Genomic DNA, 25,783 nt, shown 5'->3' with positions numbered 1-25,783 from the left:
CCCAAGACCAAGTAGGCTACTAAGAGAGTAAAGAAAGTAAGAGTAAGGTTGCCATAACTTCCATCATAGAGCTTCATTATGCTGATGTCAACATAGTGTGCACACACTCAGATGATGACCTCCAAACCATCCTAAATATCTTTGCAGGAGCTTACAAAAAACCAGAGTGCTGCACCAACAAGCACAAAGCAACCCCTCTGCAGCACCACAAATCCAACACAGTGGCGTAATGCTGGAAAATGTCAATCACTTCTGGTACCTGGGCAGTTACCTTTCCACAAGGGCTGGCATTGATGCCGAAATCCAGCACTGCCTGAGCTTTTAGAGTGCAGCTTTTTCACAATTGAAGTGCAAAGTGTTTGAGGACCGGGACATTCTCAGAGAAACCAAAATGCTTGTATACAAAGCTATGGTACTACTAACCTTGCTGCATGCTTCTGAAACATGGACACCTATAAACGCCATCTCCAACTCCTTGAAAGATTCCATCAATGGTGTCTCTGACAAATTTTACACATTGCTTGGGAAGACAGGCAAACTAATGCCAGTGTACTGGAAGAAGCAAAGATCACCAGTGCTGAAGCAATGATTCTTCAATGTCAACTTTGTTGGACTGGTCATGTTGTTCGAATGCCTGAATATCATCTGTCAAAGCAACTACTCTATTCCAAACTTAAAAATGGAAATGTTGTTGGTCAATAAAAGAGGTTTAAAGATTCTCTAAAGGCAAATCTAAAAAAATGTAGTATAAACACCCAACAATTGGGAAACACTGGCCTGTGAGCGCTCCAATTGGAGAACAGCCTTTACCAAAGGTGCCATGGACTTTGAAGACCCTCGAACTCAGGACGAAAGGGAGAATCAAGCTAAGAGGAAAGCACATTTGGTAAACCCTCACCATGCTCAATTCCTGCCCAGAAACCTATGTCCCCACTGTGGAAGGACGTGTGGATCCATAATTGGCCTCCACAGTCACTTACTGTTAAGACTGTGTTCATGGAAGACAACCTTACTCAGCTACAAGTGATCGCCGAAGAAGGAGAAGAAGGCTACTAAGAGAAGAAACACATATCTGTCCTACTGTATTTAGTGGAACCTCTCTTGAAAGCTGAAAACTGAGTTGACCCCGTTTACATAATATCACATACTCAGATTAAGTACAGTTTAATTAGCAAACTGCCAACTCTGATCCTTAAAAAAAAAAAAAAAAAGCTTATGTGTTTAAACAGCACAGCTGAAACTTGAACAGCAATTCTTGTCCTCATTGCTTTGCCTCCCCAGAGACATACAGCAGATTGACACAGCTATTCCTGGTGGGGAAATGATTGCAGTTCGTTTTTGGTGTGTGGAGGTACAATCCCATATTCATGCTGCTGTGATCCCAGTGGATGAAAAAACTCAAACTGTGCTATTCAGGGGTGGGTGGGTGTTCCTGTGGTTTCTCACCCCACATTTTAACACACAGAGAGAAGTGGTTGTTGCATGAAGCTGCCTTCAGCTTGGACTTTATCCTTAATCAGAAAGGGACCAGGGAAGAAGAAAATGGAGGAGAGGAGGTGGAAATGCTTGCCATATGTCCTGATGGTGCAGGGGGTAGCAATTCCCATTTTGCCTCAGGTGGTGAAACTGGACAGGGTGTCCCTGTCTCCTGCCACCAATCAGGTGCAGATGTGTAGTAAAATGGTCATCTGCATTGGCTCTTGATATCCTGCAAAGTTGCAAGAAAAATCTTTTTGCGCTTTTGCACTCCATCAGATACTTAGGGAAGTTGTGAGATTCTCCTTGAAACTTTGAAGGAGAATGGCAGAGCAGCTTCTATAGATTACCCAAGTAGCCCTCTCCAGATGACTGGTTTACCAAGTAATTATTAAAAGCAGACGGCAATAAATTACCTATTAGTGTAGTAAATTACTACTTGGTAAATAGTCATCTGTGTTCACCCAAATATGAGATGGATTTGGAAAAAACATCAACTCAAAAACAGTAAATGTCTCAGACAAGCTCATACAAAAGCTGTTTTGTGTGTGAAAAAAATGCCTATCATCAAAACAAGTATAACCCATGTTAGACTATTTTTTAGATATCTGTAGACTGAGCCTTTGCTGACCTATACATTTCCCCTGAGAACTGAGGAAGTAACTTTCCAGACATTGAGATAAGCTGTGCAGTACAACAAGATGCTCTGTTAGCATTTCACTTCCTCCTTTATTCCAGCATTACATCTGCCCTGATTCATAAGGCTTGCCTTACAAGCTTTGGAGTAACAAAAAAGTGCTGTCTGGTCTTTTTTCCCCTCCATCAGAAAAAAGCTTTTCTAAACAACTATACATGCTGCTATATCTCTGTTCAGATAACATTTTAAGAACATTCTATGAGGCAAAGGATATTATTTCAAGAATAAAGTACTACTAGACAATATTGACTGTATTACATGGTATGTATTTATGTGACTTCTGTGCAATGTTGCTTTTTGTTGCAAGAGTGATTAACTCTGAAGCCAATAGGAAATAATAGACTTAACACAAGCATTGGACCCCACCATAGGAATAAGACAGAAATGGTCCTTAGCTTCCTGCAGAATAGAAACTGTATTTCACAATAGAAGTAAAATCTGCAAGTTGAAGTGCAGGTGCAATAAATCAGATAATGCTGTAAATTATAAAACTACAAAAGCCTTTCCTTTCCTCCTCGCTACTCTGCTTCCTAACCCTTGAAGGAAGGCAGGAGATGGCCGCCTTGTGTCATGAGACAAAGTTTCTTAAGAGCAGAAGCAGTAAGGCAAGGCCTACAAAATCATTCTAGCCTAAGCATCCTAACTGCTGTTAACAGCAAACTGCAAAGTTCCTGTGACTTATGACTCATCTAGGGTGTTGACTCATTCTCCCTATAAAAAGTAGCTAGTCTCTCTATGGGCCTCAGTGAGAGAGCTGTATGGATTGTGTATGGAGTTATCTGTGGAAAAATGCTGCTGTTCTTGCTATGTAAAGTTAAAGCAGACAGTGTGGTTCCAGGACTCTGGTAAATCAGTAACTAAGACTATGCCTCTGTGAAGAGTCAGATAGCTGCTATAAGCAACCTGTATATGCTCTTTAACTATACTGTTTCTGAACAAGTTTATTTTCTTCAAGTAAAAGTTTTATTCGGTTTATGAAGATGACTCTGCATTGATTAATTTACCGCTGTGCAACACCTCATGCCTCTGATTCCAAGTGTCGGTATGTTACACAGGTTTTCTCTCCATATCCCACTCAATTGCCACATGGACTGGTTGATTATTTATTTCTTTATTTACTTAGTTGTGGCATTTATATGCTACTCAATTGATTGCGTCCTCTGGGCGGTTCCAAAATTTAAAATCAATAGAAAAGAAATACGACCAAAACAGAAAAAGACCCCGCACAGGGAGGGGGGAGCATAAAACCATTATGAAGTGGTAAAAGATAAAGAGAACCAAAGAATTATAGCATTGTAAGGTATCCTGAGGGTCTTCTAGTACAACCCCCTGGAATGCAAAGCGATTCCCCCATCCAATTTGAAACCATACCGGACCTTGCTTAGCTTTGCAACTGTGCTACTGATATTTACTGCTGCACCACTCCTTTTTTTAAAAAAAGTTAACAAAGTCGCCTCTTTCCTATTTACTCCTGCCCCAAATTTCTTATTTTTGGTAGGGGCTAATAGTGCCACCTCGTGTCATGAGACAAAGCTGCTTAAGAACAGAAGCAGTAAGGCAAGGCCTACACAATCATTCAAGCCTAAGCCTGCTAACTGCTATTAACAGCATCCCGTTCACAAAGAAGAAACCAATCCCTTGACTTGAAAGGGGAAAAGCTCACAATTTGATCTGGGCTGGTTGGTCCATCTGCACTATGGTAGCTGAAAGGCTAACAAAATGGTGCCAGTCACCGCTGCTTGCATGTGAGGCTACATCTGCACCACATATTTAAAGCGCTACTATACCACTTTAACAATCATGGCTTCCCCTAAAGGATCCTGGTAACTGTAGTGGGGGGGGGATCCTCTCTCTTTACATTCTTAGCATTTCACCATATGGCTTATTACTCTTGACCAAAAAAGTGGCTACATTTATGACATGGGGACCTCTCTTTCCTGGCATTTGGTCTGGCCTTTCAGCCATATACAGATTCGTGCTCATTTCCAGGTCTTCTATACTTAGCATGCAAATCCCCTGGTGGGCAAAAATAAAAATAATAAAACCCCACTTTGTGGCTGTTCTCATTGGTTCCAGTTTTCTCGTTCCCTGTAGTCTTCTCACTGCCTCCCTTGTAAGACCTCAGTGGGTGCCAGATGGTGCTTGCTCTTCACAGCTTAGCTTGGTAGGTATATTTGTGCTTTAGGCTGAACCCAGCTTCATGTTTCCTGGCTGCAGCCCAGTTACCAGCTTCTTTTGCTAAGACCAAAACCTAATATGCACTGGTTTCCTGACCCTGGATCCCGTCCCAGACCTCCTGCAAACCTGACCTTAGTTTGTCATTTCTGATTTCATCTATTCTTCGCCTGGTTCCTAATGTGTTTTGCAATGTGTCACACAATGACTCAAGCTGTTACAGCACATGTTGGACAGCATGGGTAGAAAAAGCGGCATTGCCAACTCAGCTATGTCCACATAATGTGGTCAGAAAAGAGCAAACCTACATTCTCAAATTTCGTATCCTCTGCTGACCTGGCCATTAACAATATTCTAACTAATTTGCTATAGAAGCATTATAAAAAGTAGGGTTGGGGAAGCATAAGCCAAGTGGTGTGAAGAGGTCCAAGTCAATGTTCATGAAAAAGAAAGGAAGCAGAAAATATAACTTTTAAAGAAAAATAAATTATTGTATTTGTTACTTGTAAGTTAGTAAATGTGGAGGAGGGCATATACAGTCATACCTCATGTTACGTTTGCTTCAGGTTGAATGTTTTCAGGTTGCGTCCCGCGGTGACCCGGAAGTACTGGAAAGGGTTACTTCTGGGTTTCGCTGCTCGCGCATGCACAAACGCACAAAATGACATCACATGCATGTGCAGAAGCAGTGAATCGCAACACGCACAGACGCAGGTTGTGTCCTGCTCATGTTGCAAACGGGCCTCCGGAACGGATCCCGTTCGCAAACAGAAGTACCACTGTACAGCCATACCTCAGAAGTTGAACGCCTTGCGAGTTGAACGTTTTGGCTCCCAAACGCTGCAAATCCGGAAGTGCGTGTTCTGGTTCACAAATGTTCTTTTGGAACCTGAACATCCGATGCAGGTTCCGTGGGTTCTGATTGGCTGCAGGAGCTTCCTGCAGCCAATCGGAAGCCGTGCCTTGGTTTCTGAACGTTTTGGAAGTCAAACGGATTTCCAGAATGGATTCCGTTTGACTTCCGAGGCACGACTGTGTATGAAAACCTATCATCCTGGAGAGACAGTATGGAAGCATAAACATGACAAGCAGGGATGAGCAGCTTGTCCATCACTGAATGCTATTTTGGAAACTCTTGTGAGCATGTGTAGATATTACGGTAGTAGCTAGAAAACTACCACTGGCTTGTTTTACCTATACTACATAGGGTGCCATAACAAGTTTGCAGTGCTTCCTCCTCACAAGGAAGCTGCCCTGCTACCACCCATGAAAGCGGGGAGAATGAAACATTTGTTTTCAATCCTTGTTTGGCGCACCTCTAGGTGACAAGGAATTTGCAAGTTCATGGAATGAGTGCAGGGGTTCCAGTGACTGCATGGAACTAGTAGTGCTGAGCTGATAGGTTTCTTTGGCAAATTGCAGGAGGGAAGTGCAAAAATAGATTGCTTCCCAAACTTGGTAAGAGGTGGGAGAATCCTACTAAATTTGGCTGCAAGGGTTGGAGGCGGTAGCACTTACCCAAATAATGAACATTGCAAGCTGTCTGAAGGCTGCCCACACATGAGACAAGGTGAAGCAACCACCACTTCAACTGTTGGGTAAGGTTGATTTCATTCCCGCCCCTTGATCCCAATGTAGATCACTCCCTAGTGGGAGGGGAAGGTAGCACTATCTTATGGTTCATCTCAGGTGCCAAAATGCCCTGGACCAGCCCTGGAAGGCTGGTTTTCCTTTTATTTATTTTATATAGAGAGAATCCTCACACCTAACACTCGCCTTGGTATTCCAGGGGAGACTGCCTGCAGAGTGCTGGGAGATTAGTGTGAGGGTTTTGGTTTTTAAAAGCATTAAAAGGAAGACCACCCCTAGCAACTTTGTAGCAATGATTAAGGAAAGTGCCGACCCGACCCCTCTCATAATATTTCACCAAACTCCGCACCCCTGCTGCCCCAAGCAGCAGAAAAGTGACTGCCTCTTTTATTGGGGGGTGGTGGTTAGGGTGGAACTGTTTTTTTGAAGTTGGTTAATGGGATTTGGCACAGCGTTATATGGAACTGCACACAGGCAAATGAGCAGGCTCTGTACCACCATCCTCCAGCATAAAAATGCATTGGACTGCTGCAGGCTAAGCATTTATTTATTTATGAACTGGTAAATTTTGAGAGCGTATTTTCAAGGCTGCTTTGGAGCCCGCTTCTGATTTTAACCCTGTAAAAACGGCATTGCATTTATATTTTGAACAGTACAGTTTCTTCAGCGGATAAATGTTTGCGTGTATGCACGTTTTTCTGTTCCTCTTGCCCATTCGGGGCGACCATTTCCCACCCTTTTATTACAGCGCGCACATCTTCGCAAGCCATAATGGGGGAGTGAGCGTTGAAGGGAGTAACTGGATAAACTCTACAGCTGTCGTTTCTGGTTGTGGCAGCAAATTGGTGTTTCATTGTAAGGAGATGTTAATTTCAATCGGAGCTCTGCCTATGTTGAGAGGGGAGCATGAAAGGAATTCTTCATTATCTTTATCAGGACTGCTGTCCCCAGGGACAAGCTCTGAATCTTCAGATCACATATGGCAAGAGTGCTGTGATAAAATATGCATCAATAAAAAAGAGTTTGTGATTTACAATAATAAAAGAGAGGAAAGTTTTTAGAGCCTGCAGTAATTATCTCAGACTTGGCCATGCTTCTTCCCACCCCCACCCCCAGTTTTGCAGTTTTGTGATTTGTCAATTTTATTATTTTTCCTCCCTGCCCCCACCCCCGTTGCTAGGCTTAGGTATAGGGGGAATAGGAATGACACTCCTGTTCTTGACCTTTAATAACCAAGGAGGTTTCAGCATGATTCACACCTCACTGGTGCCGGAAGAGAAGAATTTGATGCAGCTAGTTCCATCAAAGTCCATGAAGCCAAAACCTGTCATAAATCAAAGCACCTGATGTACTCATGGTTTGGGGTTCTACAAAGAAGGCACTGATACTCTCTGTGTCTTGCTGCTGGGATTGTGTAGTTTCAGGGGATCAGCCATGGCTGTGGGAAACAACCCACCAAAAATGGCATGTGGCACACTGATGGACTGCGACAAATTTCCTGCCAACCTCTGTGTTAATGGCTTCATCTGGAAGGGTGCCTTACAGATCTTCATTTCATTTTGTATGTGTTTTTATTATTTTATACTGTTGGGTAACTTTAAGTTTGAGAACAGTAAACGACTCCCTCCAAAATATGGGAATGATCCCATCAAAATTAAGAACTTTGAAAACTCATTAATTTCAGTGGGTTGCATTCACAGTGCAATCCTATGCATGCCCTACTTAGAAGTATGACCCACTTTTTTCAATGGGACTTATTTCCAGGAAAGTACATATGCATCTATAGGTTTGCAGTTTAAAACATATGCTTAATTCTGTCCTACAGAAATCAATGGGACTTCACAGTATGATACTCAACTAAACTTTACTCAAGAGTAGACTCATTGAAATCAATGGAGGTAGCTTAGTGATGTTCATTAATTTCAGTGGCCCTACTCTTAGTAAAACTTAACTGAGTAACACCCACACTTAAATTTTGGATCATACCCAGTTATTTTCAGTTACTGACTTATAAGTAGGGATGCTTAATACATTTAACAAATTAATCCTAATTTATCTTTATGACTACCCTAAGCTAAATGACCTCAAATAATAAGACTGATCTGCTTCTGCCCTTCATTCTCTTTATCACACAACGGCCACAAAGTAGTTTCCTATATATCAAATAAAAGTATATTATAAAACACAATTAAAATATCACAAATCAAGTGGAAATTAGTCAGTGCTGCAATATGAAGAAATCCAAACTGAGAGCAGCCTAAACAAAACCATCAGTTGTGCAATTCTCTTTTAGAGTTTCAATACCATCTCGTATGATTTACAGTTTCTGCTTGAATATCCCTGTTGCGTTTGGGTGGCTTGTAAAACAAGCGTTGTTTGGCCTTGGATTCCTTAGGGAGAAGTTCAAGCCAAAACATGCATATGGTCTTCGAAATCCATGTCAGATGGGGATCTGCATCTCTGCGTCTAACCAACTGGAGAGGGCTTTGTTTCCTAGCACAAAAGACCAAATTCTCTCTTTAATTCTATCAGTGAAATCCAGCTGATGGTTGCCCGGGATGCTTTGGGTTGTGCGTAATTTCAATTTTTGGCTTTTGTTTTATTTCTTTTCCTTTTGGCAGATTACTGGGGAAATGCTGCTTTTATTGGTCAAATCTTCTTCAAACAATGTGCACATAAAAAAAAAAAATTGCAACACCAACCATTTATGTTGTCAGATATGATATGCAGAAGTGTCAACAAATCTTTAAAACCCCAACTACAGACACTGACCTTAGTTTGTCTTTCCTTGTTTTATCTATTGCTTGCATTCAAAGTAATATATTTTGTAACATGTCACAGAGACTTAAGTTACTTTCTCCACAGAGACCGAAATGGATTATACCTGAATTATGTAATGGCTAGGAGGCTTTGTGGATGTTTATGCAGCAATGTGGAAATAAAGATCAGAAGGCTATGCAAAAGAAATCAGCGCTTGATATTTGGAGCCCTACCTTGAATTACTTTTGCTCCAAGATGATCCTATGGTAAGGCTGGGATCGGGCTTTTAAAAGCAATATTTGTAAATTCAGGGGCCAGACAAGGTTATCCCCAAAACTGCAAAAATTGAGCCTCTAAAGGGGAAAGTGTATCTTTCAAGAAATATGGGACTCTTCCTCTGGGCAGTGAAAGCACAATTCCAGTTAACACAAAATAATATGTCACTCTCTTTCCATCCCCAGATAGCAAAATTCAAAAATACAATATTAAAGGGAATGGGGTAATAATAATAATTTATTATTTCTACCCCACTCATCTGGCTGGGTTTCTCCAGCCGTTCTGGGCGGTTTCCAACAGAAGGTTAAAAATACATTAAAACATCAGTCATTAAAAACTTCCCTAAACAGGGCTGCCTTCAGATGTCTTACAAATGTCAGATAGTTGTTTATTTCTTTGACATCTGATGGGTGGGCGCCACTACCAAGAAGGCCCTCTGCCTGGTTCCCTGTAACCTCACTTCTTGCAGTGAGGGAACTGCCAGAAGGCCCTCAGAGCTGGACCTCAGTGTCTGGGCAGAACGATGGGGGTGGAGATGCTCCTTCAGGTATACTGTACCGAGGCCATTTAGGGCTTTAAAGTTCAGCACCAACACTTTGAATTGTGCTTGGAAACGTGCTGGGAGCCAATGTAGGTCTGTCAAGACTGGTGTTATGTGGTCTCGGCGGCCACTCCCGGTCACTAGTCTTGCTGCCACATTCTGGATTAGTTGAAGTTTCCGGGGTCACCTTCAAAGGTAGCTTAACCATGTAGCTTTATATCAGAAGTAGTTAAACTGCCTGTCCCAGCCAGCATAATCAATGGTTAGGGAAGATGGGAGTTGTAGTCCAAAAATATCTGTAAGGCAATGAGTTTACCTCCTTTGCTTTAGACCATGCTGAGGGCTGTAGTCACATCACCTGTCACTGGTCCAAGCATGAAGAATCCAGAGCCCTACAAATGTTGTTGGACTACAAGCCCCATCAGGCCCAGTCAGCATGGTCAAATGGTCAAGGACTATGGGAGTACAATAACTTTGGGAAGACCGCTTGCTTTTCTTGCCCTACCCTGGACCCTTACAACTTTCTACCACTGGTTCAACATAGCAGCTGGTGACCACCTACTAACTAACTAATTATTCCTTATGGTGATGTAATATATAGTCAATGAAGCAAAGTCCACATTAAAAAAACTAATCAGTTGAAATCAACTTCCTAATCTAATTGTACTTGTGGAGTCTCCATTAGTCTTCTCTAGGGTTTTCTGTATGCAGAGAGAGTGTGGAAAACAGTGGCACACGCTCTGAGAATCAATCAGTTGTTCCAAAATAATAAAGCTTTATTATGCTGGTGGACATCACAAGCATCACAAACTAGAAACCACAGGTGTTTGTGACCTTTGAATGTAGAAATGCACCTACATTTAGGTGTTAAAGGAATGTTTGGAGGGTGAAAATGGGATTGCATGCACTGAACTTGCATTTATTGCTATTTTATTTGTACCCCGTCCACCTGACTGGGTTGCCCCAGCCACTCTAGGTTGCTTCCAGAGCATATACAAAAACGTAATAAAAGGTTAAAAACTTCCCTTTACAGGGCTGCCTTCAGATGTCTTCTAAAAGATTATTTACCTCCTTGACATCTGGTGGGAGGGCGTTCCACAGGGTGGGTGCCACTGCTGAGAAGGCCCTCTGCCTGGTTCCCTGTAGCTTCACTTCTCACAGTGAGGGAACCACCAGAAGGCTCTTGCAGTGTGTCCAGGCTGAACAATGAGGATGGAGGCACTCCTTCAGGTATACAGGGCCAAGGCTGTTCAGGGCTTTCAAGTTCAGCACCAACAGTTTGAATTGTGCTCAGAAACGTACTGGGAGTAAGGTCTGAAAAAAGCCCACATCACCGCCTACAACTGTCTGCAGGCACCCTGGCTGTCTTAAATATGCAAGTGGTACTTGGAGGGGGGGGGTACTCTTTTCAGACTTTACAGTATTATGAATTTGTGGCAATCACATGTGTGTAGTCATATTGTCTGAAGGAGGCTTGTGTGCCCTAGACTTTGTAGGGAAATGTATACCACAATTGGAATTTACAGTTTTTTTAATGATGCATGTGCCAGCTTCATGGAAGTGTAAAGTTTTATTCGATGCTAAATTATTTCATTGAAGATTTGATACCCAGTGCAGGTAGGTAATTTATCTCTCCACAAGTGGTCAAAGGGTTTTATTACATAATTGCGTAATGATGCTTATTGCCTACTGGCGCAATCAAGTTATGTTTCTATATTTTTATTATAGAAATTGAGGCTTCCTCATACTGTCAGTGTAAAGAGAATGTAGGGTTCTTATGGAGTTTCTCCATCCCTGAGCTGAAGAATGGATTATGAGACATTACTAGGGACTTCTATACAGATGATGGGATTTCCCAGCTTTCCATCTGGTTTGCAGTAGTTCTTTTGCATGCTATCCAACAACACACCTATGCAATTCACTGAAAGAGGGTCTTTGTGATAAGCACAAAAGCCCTGCCTACATATTCCAGTAGCAAGAACACTGTGCATTGCACTGATCTCGACCCTTCTTCTTTCCATTCTTCCATAGATCTTTCACATCCTTTCTTGCTTCCAGTGGCAATAATTACCATACAAATGTGCTCTTACTTATTGAACTCCTCACTTTGACTCTAGGTTTTAAAAATACATGACATTTTCATTTTCACTGACTATATAGTAAATCACCTAATAATGGAATGGTTTGTTCAGTTTCTAGGCAGTAGCCAGCTGTCGTGCTCAAAATTCTCTCTTTTGATAGACCATTAAACTTATAAAGGTCTAAGGAGTCGTTACATGACTAGGTCACAGAGCATAGTCTAGGGCATTTGATGTAGTAGTGCTGCCATACCTCCAAAATTTCCTGGACATATCTGGGATTCATCCACCAAAAATAACACCCAGGCAGAATTTTCAGAAATCAACCACTTTTGCGTCCGGATTTCACTTTTTAAAATATGGCAACCCTGGATGTAGAAATCTTGCAAAAGCTATGGCTGTGTGCTAGCTTTTGAGAAACCCCAGGTCCCAAATTGAATCTGGCTGATTTGGGTTGATCTAGGAATTTTCCCAGAGTGGACTGAGGCAGCTCCAGGTCAAGTCCATCTGGACTGATCAAAAGGCATGGTGGTTGAGTGACCATTTGTTTAATCTGGATTTAAATCCTAATTAAGCATGCAATGTGCAGTGAGGGGTGGAGACACAAGTATAGTCTTTCGCCTGCTCTTCTTCCCCCATTTCCTGCCATCAAGAGTCTGGTCAATAAGTGGCTGGGAAAATATCTGTGGTGTATAATGTCATTCATCTTACAGAAGAAAGATGGAGTGTAGATTAATAAATAGGTGAGGTATCATTAATTGAATGACTGGAATAATTTTTTGAACCCCATGCACTAAAACTCTTGATTATTTGCTTGTTACTCTTGGCATCTCACTATTGTGATAAGTTATTGTCTGTGCAGATACTGCTAGTCTCTGTGTTGTGGGTTCTGTGTTTACCAGCAGCCTAACTTTATGTGCAAGGAAAATACTAGGATTTTCATTTCAAGTTCCCTGTACTACTTTGGGGAGATGCACTAGCTTTAGGAAATTTCCAGGGCCACCCTGCAGTTAACCATGTGTTATTTAGAGTAAGCTGGCTTCTCACAATGAAACCACTTCCAGAATCACTCAAAATGTTAAACTGTAATACACAACGTGGTGCTAAGAGGCTTGGTGGGTGGGAAGTATTGACCTGGTTAGTATGAAAGTGCAATGAAGAAACGGGAGACAAAGGAGCTTTTAGGCAGAGAAACAAATTAGAAAATGGTGACTTTTCAGATATGAAACCATAACTTTTCTTAGTCCTGTTTGCCAAATAGCCATAGCACACTTCCAGCTCTGACCTAAGTTAAAAGAAGTACACCTTTTCATTCTGGAATCAATACTGTGTCCTAATCTGTGAGTGATGGCTTGGTGTAGATTGTTGATTTCATTTATAAGAAAGGTCTATAAAGTTTTATTCAACCTTTCTTGAAGCATGCTGGGCGTATTTTTTCTACCCGCCACAGAGAACATCCCCGCTAATAAAGATACTTTATGGAGTAGAAAGAAGTCTGTAGTTTACACAGTAAAGAGTATGCCTTTCTACTGTGTCATGTCCTATATAAAATGGTCTCTCACAGTCATTCCATCTGCCTTATAAATTGTAATAGATTAGGTGGACTGCGCTGCTTTATAACACTTGACAATATTAGTAGAAGACAAACTGGACTCTCTTTCCTGGAATGGGAAGAGAGCAAAATAGTTGCATTATTTCATGGAGGAAGTAAATAGATAAACAGTAGGATTCTATCATGCCGTTTTATTTGCTGGCCACTGTGACCAGAAACATGCATCTTTAAATGTTACACATGGACATTTTATACCTAAGATTACCTTGAAAACCTTAACATTTACACTTAGAGTGGGTTTATTCATCTGTTTTTACTTAAGATATTGAAGTGTCTTCTTGGACCAGCTAATATGATAAGTTAGTATGAAATACTAAAGGGTTTTGTGTGATGCGTTGCTCCTTTTGTGCTATTATATTCAAGTGGGACGCGGGTGGCCTCTGTGGGTTAAACCACAGAGCCTAGGACTTGCTGATCAAAAGGTCGGCGGTTTGAATCCCCACGACAGGGTGAGCTCCCGTTGCTTGGTCCCTGCTCCTGCCAACCTAGCAGTTTGAAAGCACGTCAAAGTGCAAGTAGATAAATAGGTACCGCTCCAGCGGGAAGGTAAACAGTGTTTCAGTGCGCTGCTCTGGTTCGCCAGAAGCGGCTTAGTCATGCTGGCCACATGCTGTACGCTGGCTCCCTTGGCCAGTAAAGTGAGATGAGCGTCGCAACCCCAGAGTCGGTCATGACTGGACTTAATGGTCAGGGGTCCCTTTACCTTTACCTATTCAAGTGGGACCTGCAACAAAATGTTGAAGTCCTCTTTTTCAGGATGCCAGGCATTCCATTCCCCCTTACTCCTGATTTTCATTCTCTACCAGGCAGTATTTTGTAGCTACTGAACCTTCTCAAGCCATCATAGGAACATAGGAAGTCGCCTTATACATACTGAATCAGATCATTGGTCTCTCTTGCTCTGCATTGCCCACATTGACTGGCAGTGGGTCTCTGGGGTTGCAGACAGGTAATATTTACCAGCCTGGGGATGCTGGGGATGGAACCTAGGACCTGTTTCTGCTCCTCCCACTTCAATAATTTCCTAGTCCTGAGAGGCAGTGGAGTAGGAGAGGTGGGAACAGTAGCAGGAAGAGGAGGAGGAGGAGGTGTGGAAGGCCTTGACTCTACATTAGCCTGACCTATCTTTTCCTCCACTTGTACCTGTTATTCTGTCTCCAATCCTACAGCTTCTCCTGCCTCTGTCTCCCATATCTTGGCTGTTACAGTCTCCCCCAGATCACCGATCCCTTCTTCCAAGCCAATCTCTAACCCCACTTCTCCTGTTGCCCTCTCATCAGTATCCTACCACCACTCCTCAGTGTTCAGCCAGGCAGGGTTGAGGCACCTGTGGCTGTCCTTAGGTTGCTGTACTACAGCTTCCATCATTCCTGCCCATTGGCCATGTGATGTATGGAATTATGGTGCTGGAGAAGACTCTTGAGAGTCCCATGGAAATCAGCCCTGAAATCAGCCCTGAATGCTCACTGGAAGGACAGATCCTGAAGCTGAGGCTCCAATACTTTGGCCACCTCATGAGAAGAGAAGACCCCCTGGAAAAGACGCTGATGTTGGGAAAGATGGAGGGCACAAGGAGTAGGGGACGACAGAGAATGAGATGGCTGGACGGTGTTCTTGAAGCTACCAGCATGAGTTTGACCAAACTGCGGGAGGCAGTGGAAGACAGGAGTGCCTGGCGTGCTCTGGTCCATGGGGTCACGAAGAGTTGGACACGACTAAACAGCAGCAACAACAACAACAACAACAACTGGATGGCCACTGGTTCTCTATCCCTGTAGGAAGCCATGCCATTGGATGCACTTACTACACCAGCATGCTGTGATGGTGCAATCAAGCATGTCTCTTGTATCAATGAAACCTTCCAGATCTGTGACAAGGTCTGGTCTGGCAATTGCTGCCATGGGTTTAGCAAAATTTTGTAACTAAATTCCAGCCTGATTCCCCCTTCTTGTTGAATAATCTCAAATGCCTCAAAATAAACAATTGCAACAGTAGGCGGATTGTCTTCCTGATTTCACACTGCTAGAAGAGTAGCTTGAATAATTCATATGGCTGGTTCAATTTCTAGCACTAACAGAAAAAGAAATCAGGAAATTGTACCTGGCAGATACAGTGCCACCCAGGTTTGCCTAAAGTGAAATTTGGAGGTCCTTGCTGGGATTCAACATGCATAGATTATAAGGGAAGCAAGAAAGAATTACAATAAGACTAGCTAAAACTTAAATCCTGCACATGGGAGTAAGTACCATTGAACTTACATCTGAGTAAGTTGCATAGGTTTGCACTGCTTGGGGAAGAAAGGGTTCTACACTTTCCTCACCAAATTATGAGTGTGTGCTCAATGCAATGAGCTCCTGACCCTCAGGGAATTAGTACATTCCTTTGTGGAGTGACTGACCTGAAGAAGCTGAAAGAGGCAGAGAGGTTGGTGTATGAAACCTGCAGGGTCATGTCATGATAGCTGCATAGCTCTTCTGCTGTCATGCATTTGCAGTTCTCAGAGAAGGAGGATGTCACTCTGAGGAAGAGGGAAATGATCCCCATTCCTTTGGGGATAAGCAGTTAGGCTTCCATGCCAAGGATACTCTCCTGGCAGGGGTGAAGGCAGTCCTGGTAAAGCAATCCAGTCATTAGGGACATAGATGGCTGAGTGTGTGATGGACCTGCAGACTACATAACTTGCTTGCCTGGTGCCAAGGGTTGCTGATGTCATGCATAGTCATCTAGCTAGTGCTGAGGAAGAGTTCATGGTACATGCCAGAACCAATGATATGGGGGAGATGCTGGAAGCAAAATTTAGGTAAGAGGGTGGAAGCCAGGGCCTTCAAGGTAGCCTCCTCTAAATGTCACAAGTTCCACGCGCAGGGCACAGGCACAGCTGTGCAGCATCAATGTGTGGGTGAGGCAGTGGTGTTGGGAGGAGGGAATTGGGTTTGTTAGGCATTGGGTAAGTTCTGGGTCAAGCCAGGGCTATACAAAAGAGAAAGGCTCCATTTGAACCAGGACGGAACCTGACTTTTGGCACTTAAAAAAAACCACAAAAGTGGATAGGAACAGTGGAATATCTGGTTTGGAGCAAATCATCAATGAAAGCTGAGGATGAGAATGTTTGTGATTATTGAATGAATAGATGAATCTTTATTTGCATCAGCCATCAGCCATAGCAATAAAACAACAATACAATATACAACAAATAGAAATAAAAAGTCAATGATATAAAATACATTTTAGGGTTTTGAATCAATAGTCAAATAGTGGATCTTATTCTGATTGCCCCAGCTGAAAACCTTGCAACCTTTGCTGTCACCTGCTCATCTTGATGTGCCAAGAGAAAGGACACTGTAGCAGTGGTTGGGCGACCTGGAATGGACACTAAAAGAGGGGTGATAATCTCATTCCTCAATTCTTTATAAAGAGTGCAAGCCAGACGGGCAAGCGCCACCGATTCAGTACTGTCATCTCCACAGGGACATAGGCGTTTTTCTTGTGGAATCTGTTGGAATCGTCCCTCAAGTACAGCCGAGGGCAATACATTCAATATTGTGAGAGTAGAAGCGTGTCTATATTTTAGAATTGCTAGGTTATGCAGATAGGGTGCTAGAGAGTCGAAATGGGAAGGTGGAAAATAGTCATACCATGGGCAAAATTTCCTTACTGTGGCCAAGTTGTTCTGATGCTCGATATCATTTAGGCACTGACAAATTAGAATGTTTGCTTTACTAAAACCCAAAGTGAGTAGCTGTTGTGGTGATGAGCCACAAGAGTGAAGTTTTTGATAGACAATTTTAGTCTTGGCACTTCTGTAACAATCTTGCAGCACTAGGGATATTAGACCAGGGTGATTTGAGTTTAGGCAAAGCCAATAGTTCAGTGTCCTATGCCAGATCCGTAATTTTACCAAGGGAAGATTAGCCTCTAGGCGCACTGATGCGTTTGGGACACAGGGTGGTACAAGAAAATTTGCCTTAAGAGCGTTGATTTGATAGCTTCCACTGATCCAAGGTGAGTGCCTGTCCAAATCTGAGCCCCATATAATAACTGTGCTAGGGGTTTAGCTTGCAACACTTCCAGGACTGATGGTATATGTTTACCACCTTTTGTGTGGAAAAAGTGTGTGATTATTCAAACAGGGGAGAGAGGTAGAAGCAAGCAGGGGCACATGACTGCAATTCAGAGAAGCCAAAACACCACAGGGTAATGTGCATATGCCAAAAGCATTTGGAGACATTGTGGGTTTGAACTGGCAGTGGCGGACTAGGAATAAGACCTTGGGGTCATAGTGGATAGCTAGATAAAGCTGTCTACCCAGTATGTGGCAGCTGCTGGGAAAAAAGGTGAATTGCATGATAAGTATCAAGCTAAGAAATGGATTGAAAATAAAACTGCCCGATATCACAATGCCGACATACAAATCTGTGCATGTGGAACGCTATGTGCAGCTCTGATTGCCTCACCTCAAAAATGGATATTGTAGAGCTGGAAAACGTTCAAAGAAGTACAGCCAAAATGATCAAAGGGTTGGAGCAACTCCCCTGTGGGGAAAGGTTGCAGCACTGAGGGCCTTTTAGGAAAAAACGGTGAGAGACAGGATAGAAGTCTGTAAGATTATCCATTTTTCTGCCTCTCTCGTAGCACTGAAACCTGGTTCCATGCAGTGAAGAGGAATATTGGAAGATTCAGGCTGGAGATAATAGTTAAACTTTACCATTTGCTCCCCCAAGTTGTAGTGATGGTTACCAAATTGGATGGGCTTAAGAGAAAGTTAGGGACGTGGGTGGCGCTGTGGGTTAAACCACAGAGCCTAGGACTTGCTGATCAGAAGGTCGGCGGTTCGAATCCCCGTGACAAGGTGAGCTCCCGTTGCTCGGTCCCTGCTCCTGCCAACCTAGCAGTTCGAAAGCACGTCAAAGTACAAGTAGATAAATAGGTACCGCTCCAGCGGGAAGGTAAAGGGCGTTTCTGTGCACTGCTCTGGTTCACCAGAAGCGGCTTAGTCATGCTGGCCACATGACCTGGAAGCTGTACGCCGGCTCCCTCGGCCAATAAAGCAAGATGAGCGCCAGAACCCCAGAGTCGGCCACGACTGGACCTAATGGTCAGGGGTCCCTTTACCTTTACTAAGATAGGGTTAGACAAATTCATGGAGTCTAGTTGTGGTGGCTTTGTTCTACTTCCACTTGCCAGAGGCAGTAAGATTTTGACTACCATTTACTTGGAATCAGAAGTGGGGAGAATGCTTGCTGTATCCCCATAGGTGTTTTGTTGGCCATTGTGAGAACAGGATGTTTGACTAAGTTGGCCTTTTGCCTGACCCAGCAAGGCTCTCCTTGTGTTCTTGTGTCTAATCTTGTCATATAATGTTAAAACACAACAGACTACATTTGGATTTACAGATGAGATTCATAAAAATGCAAGTAAAATCAGTTCCTAATTTTTAAAATTTAAGAGCTTTGCTATCATACGGGGTGGGGGTGGGAAATCATTTGAGATTTATGTCAAATGATTTCCATGTGAGAGGTGACTGAGAATAATAAGAGGGCTTTGTGCTGTTTAATGGGGGGGGGATGGTTCCTGTTTTCTTCTCATATTAAATCCAGTGATGTGTACCCTGGAGGTTTCACCTGTAATATTTGGTTGGAGATATTCACCTCAGAAGAAGTGCTTCTTGGCACAAAAAAAATTAGTTCAGGTATAGCAAAAACACTGCCTAAAGTACAGCTGAACTTTTTGCATGAATTCCCTTTCAAAAAGTGAGCAAATTCAGCATACTTCAGTTAAAATTGACCTAAGGCAACTCTTAACATATGCAAAAAAAAAAAAAACCTTCTGAGACAAACTTCGGGAACAAATCTACCCCTCCAGGATCACTTGTGCCAAAGAGTTGCTACATATTTTAAGTTTGCTCACTACACACAACTATCGCCTTTTTAAAATTCTTACTCTTCTTGTGTTGTGGAAATTCCCTGGTCATTCCTCCTAGACAGAAAAACCTATTCAAAGGACTAAGGGGCATTTGGAAGGCACAAGTTACCATAATAAATACATTAGCTTTACAAACCAATAGAAATATATAGCTTTAGTGCTTAATAGGATAGCTTCTGGGGAAGTACCTCTGCTTTTTTGGCTGCAGCAACACTCAGTGTAGGGGTTAATTCTACAACAATAAGGGTTCCCTGGGAACAAAATGAGACCCATGTTTCTTATGAGCCGCTTAAAGTACCCAGATAGCAAAATGGATAATATTCATACCTTAGACACGCACCAGCTGGCCAACTAGACCTAGAACGGCCACCTTTGTTTTTTCATTCTATTCCTGAAAATCAGGGGGCACAGGAAAGCCTATGTCTATATGCATTCAGCCAGAAGATCATCCCTCACTTCTGAGGTATAAATGCTGGTTGTATCACTTGGCTGTTCAGCTGGTATATACTTGAGATGAGAAGTATAAGCTGATCTTAGTGACTTGGGGGGAGCTTGCGCCCATCTGAGGCAGTAAGATTATACAGTGGTACCTCAGGTTAAGAACTTAATTTGTTCTGGAGGTCCATTCTTAACCTGAAACTGTTTTTAACCTGAGGTAGCACTTTAGCTAATGGGGTCTCCCCCTGCTGCCACGCCGCAACCGTGCGATTTCTGTTCTCATCCTGAAGCAAAGTTCTTAACCCGAGGTACTATTTCTGGGTTAGCAGAGTCTGTAACCTGAAGCGTCTGTAACATAGCTGTCAACTTTCAGATTTGAAAATAAGGGCTCAGCAGCCATGAAAACAAGGGAACAGCAGCCTCACCTGTCCCAGGGACAGTCTACGGGATATCTAACAATCCGGGATAGCAGCGGGAAGCAGCGGGAAACGGCGCTGGAATAAGGGAATTTCCCGCCAAAAAAAGGGAAGGTTGACAGCTGTGGTCTGCAACCTGAAGCGTCTGTAACCTGAGGTACCACTGTATAATGCTGCTAGTTTATTACATTTCATGTTTATAGGGAGGAACTTTAATAACAGCTTACCTTGAACCTTTCAGATACCATGTATAGGTTGGTTGCTATTGGCTCTGAGGATATGGTTATAGCCATATAAGTGGGGAGAGGACTTAATTGACAATTGCTTCTGTTTTCCCTACTCACTACCTCATTTCTCTACCTGCTCTGTGCAGTCCACAAGATGTCCTGCTGCAAAAAAAAAAAAAACAACCTTGAACTGGGATTGACAACAACTAAGAATCTTGATTCCTATAAATTCCTGTAAACCATATAATTGAATTATTAGTGACTCCCACATAAATTCCAATAGAAACATGAGTGGTAGGAGGGGAGGGAGTTGCCTGCTTGGTTAGGTTAGTTGTGAGTCAGTTCAAGGCAAGGTTAGTGTTTAGATTTTGACATAGAAGCATCACATGCACCAAAAAGTGCTGCTAAAGAGCTTATACTTCTTATCTCAAGTACAGACCAGCTGAGCATCTAAGTGATACAACCAGCATTTATGCCTCAGAAGTGAGGGAACTAGAGCATAGTCAATGGTCTGTTTCTTTCCTACCAGATTCAGATAAGCATTTGGCCCTTTAGTAGCACTTTTTGGTGCATGTGATGCTTCTATTCAGAAATTGCCTAAGGAGAATGAAGCTTGAAGGACTGGGTATTGCAGAAATGCAAGGAAGAAATGAGAAACAGACCCTAGTATTAGCAAGATATAGTGGGCAGCAGAACCTATTAGGTGTGCACAATTTATGACCTACATTCTGAAGGCAATCCTCTAGCTATTTATGGCAGCCCACCAGAGGCTTGCTATAAAGCCCCTGTTTTTGCTGCATGCTTGGGACTGTGAAATGCAGGAAGCTGATAAGCACCTGGCATGCTTTTGGTATGATGAGTTTAAATTTCTGAAGGCCTGGACTAGACCTAGTATGAGGATGAACTGTGACCAGGAGTCATTGAGAAGTATGGGAGACAAGTCAGAGAAGCCAACAAGATGGCTGACTGGCCTGAGGTGCAGGTACTAATTTATTGGGGTTTTTCCTGTTCCCATGACTTGGTTCTGCCCCACGCTGTACTCTGTATCATGATTTTATGCGGAGATTTCCCAGAAATAATTTAGGGCTGGGTACACATTGCTCCAGTGCATTCCTGCACCAGGTGTTTGAAGCCGAGCGCATACTACATCAGCCATTATCCTTATGTATCCTGTAGTTTCTTGAGAAATACTCCTGTTCAGTGTATTTTCCCTCAAACCAGCTTCCATCTAAGTTGTAAAAATCAGCCGGTCAAGCTGAGGTATGCACTTTTGAGATGTTTGTGGCATATGCACAGACGACAGCTTCGTTGTATAGGAGTTATAGGGTGTTGGAGGTGTGGGGAAAGAAATCAGGTTCTGTGCATCAGGTGAAGACATCCCCTTGCCATCTCTGGGAGTGGAGAATGACCTCGTGTGTGTTGCCTAGCATTCCCAATCTGCTTTTACTGTAGCTTTGTGTTCCTTTTTGTGAATTTGTTTCTCTCTCTCTCTTATGAGTGATGTACATTGGCAGTCATGCAAAGCCAGCTTTGAATGGGGAATTAGATTAATTCTGGCAAGTTGGAGAACAATGTACACTTAATGTTAGGATACACCCAACAGGTCTCCAAGGTGCTGAACAACCTGGTCAAAAACAGCTTTAAGGGGTGTTCTTTCATACTACTGTGGGCTATTCAAATGAAGTGTTATATGTATATGCCAGGTGAACAGGGCTAGCTCCAGGTCTCTGGAGATCCTTGGGCATGGGCTATTAGTGGGGCCCCTGGCCCCTTCCACCTCAACCCCCACCCCTCCCTCTTGGCCCTATCCCTTTAAATGAACAAAAAATTGTATGTGATATGGCATCCCTAGTTCCCTGCAGTATCCATAGCTACTAACTGAATTATTCCTTTTTTTTAAAAAAAAAAAAAGTCAATATTTTTGCTCCATGAAATTTATTCTCTGCCCTTCAGGCCCACAATCTAAAAGGAGCAACATAAAAGACAAAGGGGATGGGAAGGAAAGAGGAAACAAGCAAACTCATGGAACAATTCTTAAAAGTTACACAGCTCGATGTGTATAAATAATGATCAGCTTGCATGGAAAGAGTTCAGGGAGTAGAGATGGGGCAAAAAGGCAGCTGGTCTTTTAGCTGAGCTGATAGAGAAGGCCCCACTGCACCATCTCTTCCTCTGATGTAGGCAATTAACCAAACTTACCAAATGAATTCTAGCTATCCGTACCTCGGACAGATGTAATCACTTCTATGATCCGGCTCCCGGTTTCTTGCAAATACTTGGGAGCAGTGTTGGTTGCATCATGCCACTCTTGTTTTCCCTCTCCTTCCTAAAGTACAAAATACTTCATCACCTTTCCATTTGATTCGTGCGGCATGCCGGAGTGATAGAAACGGATACAAATATAGATTTAGGTATAGAGATGACACACACTGTGATTTACAGGCTGTTGAAACCTCTGGACTTTCTGAAATAGCTTTGCAATGTCATCTTCAGGCAGTCCTCTCTGATATACTGTGCTTGATTCTGTGTCTTGAGGCTTCCCCTTTGCTAATCATTAGCTTCAAGGGTTTAGCTTTCAGCTTGGCTTCTTCCATTTCTTCCTTGCAGCTGTAGGCATGGTGCTATTATTACCTTCTACTTCCGGGCTTGGCCTTCTTTCCTGTAACTGCATTTACTCTTTCATCTTTTTCAGATTTTAGGTTTCGCCTTGTTCTTTTGCTTTAGGCTTTGACTTACTTGAACATTTAAAGTCTGCATCTTCACCGACTGGACACATTTCACCATACCACTTGATAGAAGTCTCAAAATCCTCTACTTGAAACACTTGGGGTCTTCTTCCCCTGCCCTGAATTTTGATTTATTTATCTGTTGATTTATGTGGTTTATATGCTGCCCTTTGCACAAGCCACAAGGCAGTTTACAGCATAGGTAGGGCTGTTTTCAACAAAGTCATCACAGTCACACAAAGACTTCTACCCGTGCAACAGAATTTCCCCTCCTCCCATGCCCACCTAAATCTGCTCCCAGAGCAGATTTGAAGGAGGGGAATTTCCATTGCACAAGCACAACACCCTTATTAGGTATGGCCCAAAATTCAATATGATAAAAAGGAATTCATAAAAACAACACTGTCCTTATTAATACACAACAAATAATAAATGATACTTGTTGTCGTTTAGTCGTGTCCGACTCTTCGTGACCCCATGGACCAGAGCACGCCAGGCACTCCTCTCTCCTGTAACTATACGGACTATACGGACTATAAATGACACACTAAGTAGCAATTACTAATCGCCTCAGCAACATACCCAGAGGTGGGAAACCTCGTGTCTGTGAGCCAGACTTGCTCCACCAGGGGTTAAAATTAAGTTTGTTTTCCCCAAACCACATCAACTTTCCCCCATAGCTGAAATACGTGACATCAGGTATGGGGCAGGCAGAGATGTGGCTACCAATGCACAAATGGGAGCCTTAAAGCGGGATCCTGATTGTTATTGTTGTTCTCCCTTTCATTTCTATACCACTTTATGTTTTTAAGAGAAATAAAATCTCAAAGCAGTGGTGTTCTCCTTCTCTAATTAGATGCACATGTTACTATGAGCGAGTCTCTTGTATCAACACCGCAACTCTTCCTGCAGATGCTCTTTGTTTATTTAAAAGGTCTGCTGGTGCTGTTAGCTTCTTGTCATGTCAGACTCTGTAATCCAGTTTGTGTGCAGTATTAAATTATGGGTGACATGTGGACAGCTAACTACTAGTTTTTGCAAAATTAATGTGGATGTTTACCAGTTGGCAGGTTCTTCTGATACATGTGCCATGCCATGCTCCTCTCTTATGAATCCTGTAGTTGATGTTAGATGTTTCAACTGATGCTGTACAATAAATTTAAACATATATGCATTTCCTAAAATTGTGCCATTACTGGCACAGCAGTACTCATTGTTATCTTTATTTATTTAGATCAGGGGGGGTCTGCAGTGGAACAGGAAAATCCAAAGAATTTGGCTTGGCTTCCTCCTACAAACAGAAGTGCGTTTCTACTCATGCGGGACTTCTGTGGATTCCAGCCTGTATCGTTGGGTATTTTACATCGTGCTGTTACGATGATAATAGTATTGTTATTATTCACCCCCAGAGGTGCACTCCATTGTCTCTTGAGACAGAGGAATGCCAATAGCATTATTACTATTCACATGATTTATACATTGCTTGTTCATTGAATTGCACATCATCTCAGCAATATTTACAGCAATCCTGAAAGTCAGAGCAGGTTGGTCAGAGCAGGATTGTCCCCATATTACATATCAGGGACCGAGGCTGAGAAATGGTGGCTTGTTTAAGGCTACCTAGTGAGTTTAATCCTAGAGGGATATTTGAAGTGGAGACTTCCCAGTTCCTACTCGTAGCAGTTGTGTTACACCAGCTCTGTTTTTATTTCTTTTCTTCCACATGAATTAAACCAAAACTGATTGAATAGACTGTGTGGAAAAGGCCCAAAACACTCCTTCACTTGGACTGTTCTTTTCATGGTTATTCAGCAGTCCCTTGTGACTGCAGGCAACTAGTAGAAAAAATCCATTGCCTTGCTTGCATCAGCTACTAGAGCTGTTTTGCCTGGTGCTTCAGCAAAGAGAAAGATACTGGGAGGCTAGGCTTTAAGCTCTTTGCTGGCGGGAAGCAGCAAACATGGGCAGGAAGCCTGACACATATTCATAGTATTGGTAAAGACATGCAGCATTTCTCTGGGAGACATTTTGAAAACCTTGGAACTATTTCTGGATCTGCTGGGAGTCGCTACTGGCAGATATTTCCTGCTGGGTTGGGGGAAAGAGGCATCCATCTCTCTGTTACGTAGGAAATAAAGCATAAGTATTTAGCGCCACTCACCTCGCTTCCTCCTTTCCCAGGCATAGTATGTTCTTTCCATCTGGCACAAATCAATGGAGAGCAGACGGTGCTTTACAAACACTTGAAAACCACCCAGTGATGGCTCGTGTTGAGCATAAGGCTGTGTTGTGCACAGAGATGCCAGCGGCAATTTCTTGTGTAGTTAGTGCAGAGTGAATGGAACTCCCTGCATCCTCACTTCCCTCCAGCACATCAACCCATCACCAGGTAGAAAACTTATTCCAAGCATACAGTACTGCAAATTCATATCAGGTTTCTATCCATTTAACTATCAAGGCTGCCACTCTGGGGAACTTGGGAATTGTCATCTGGTGAGTATGCCGACGATTTCATTAGGGATACAGTGGTACCTTGGTTCCCGGAAAACTCAGCTCCGAACGTTGCAAACCCAGAAGTAGGTGTTCTGGTTTGTGAAGTCTTTTTAGAAGGTGAACGTCTGTTTCGGCTGCCAGCATTGTTTCCAGGGCCAGTCAGCCAATCAGAAGCCATGCATTGGTTTGCAAACGTTTTGGAAGTCGAATGGACTTCCAGAATGGATTGAGTTTGGGAACCAAGGTACCACTGTACTATACCTTGGGTTACAGACGCTTCAGGTTGCGCGTTTTCGGGTTGCGCACTGTGCCAAACCCAGAAGTACCGGAACGGGTTACTTCTGGGTTTCGGTGCT

At 42.9% G+C, this 25,783-nt stretch overlaps 1 protein-coding gene across 3 annotated transcripts in view; it reads left to right on the top strand.

The window, feature by feature from the left end:
- The window catches only part of CDH20 (cadherin 20), a 156,165-nt gene that overhangs the window by 19,758 nt on the left and 110,624 nt on the right, over positions 1–25,783 (top strand). The gene's annotated exons all lie outside the window — the stretch shown is intronic.

The sequence above is a fragment of the Podarcis erhardii genome, assembly GCF_964252035.2.
Source record: "Podarcis erhardii genome assembly, chromosome: 8".
Lineage (NCBI taxonomy): Eukaryota > Metazoa > Chordata > Lepidosauria > Squamata > Lacertidae > Podarcis > Podarcis erhardii.
This window is presented reverse-complemented; position numbering and strand designations above follow the sequence as displayed.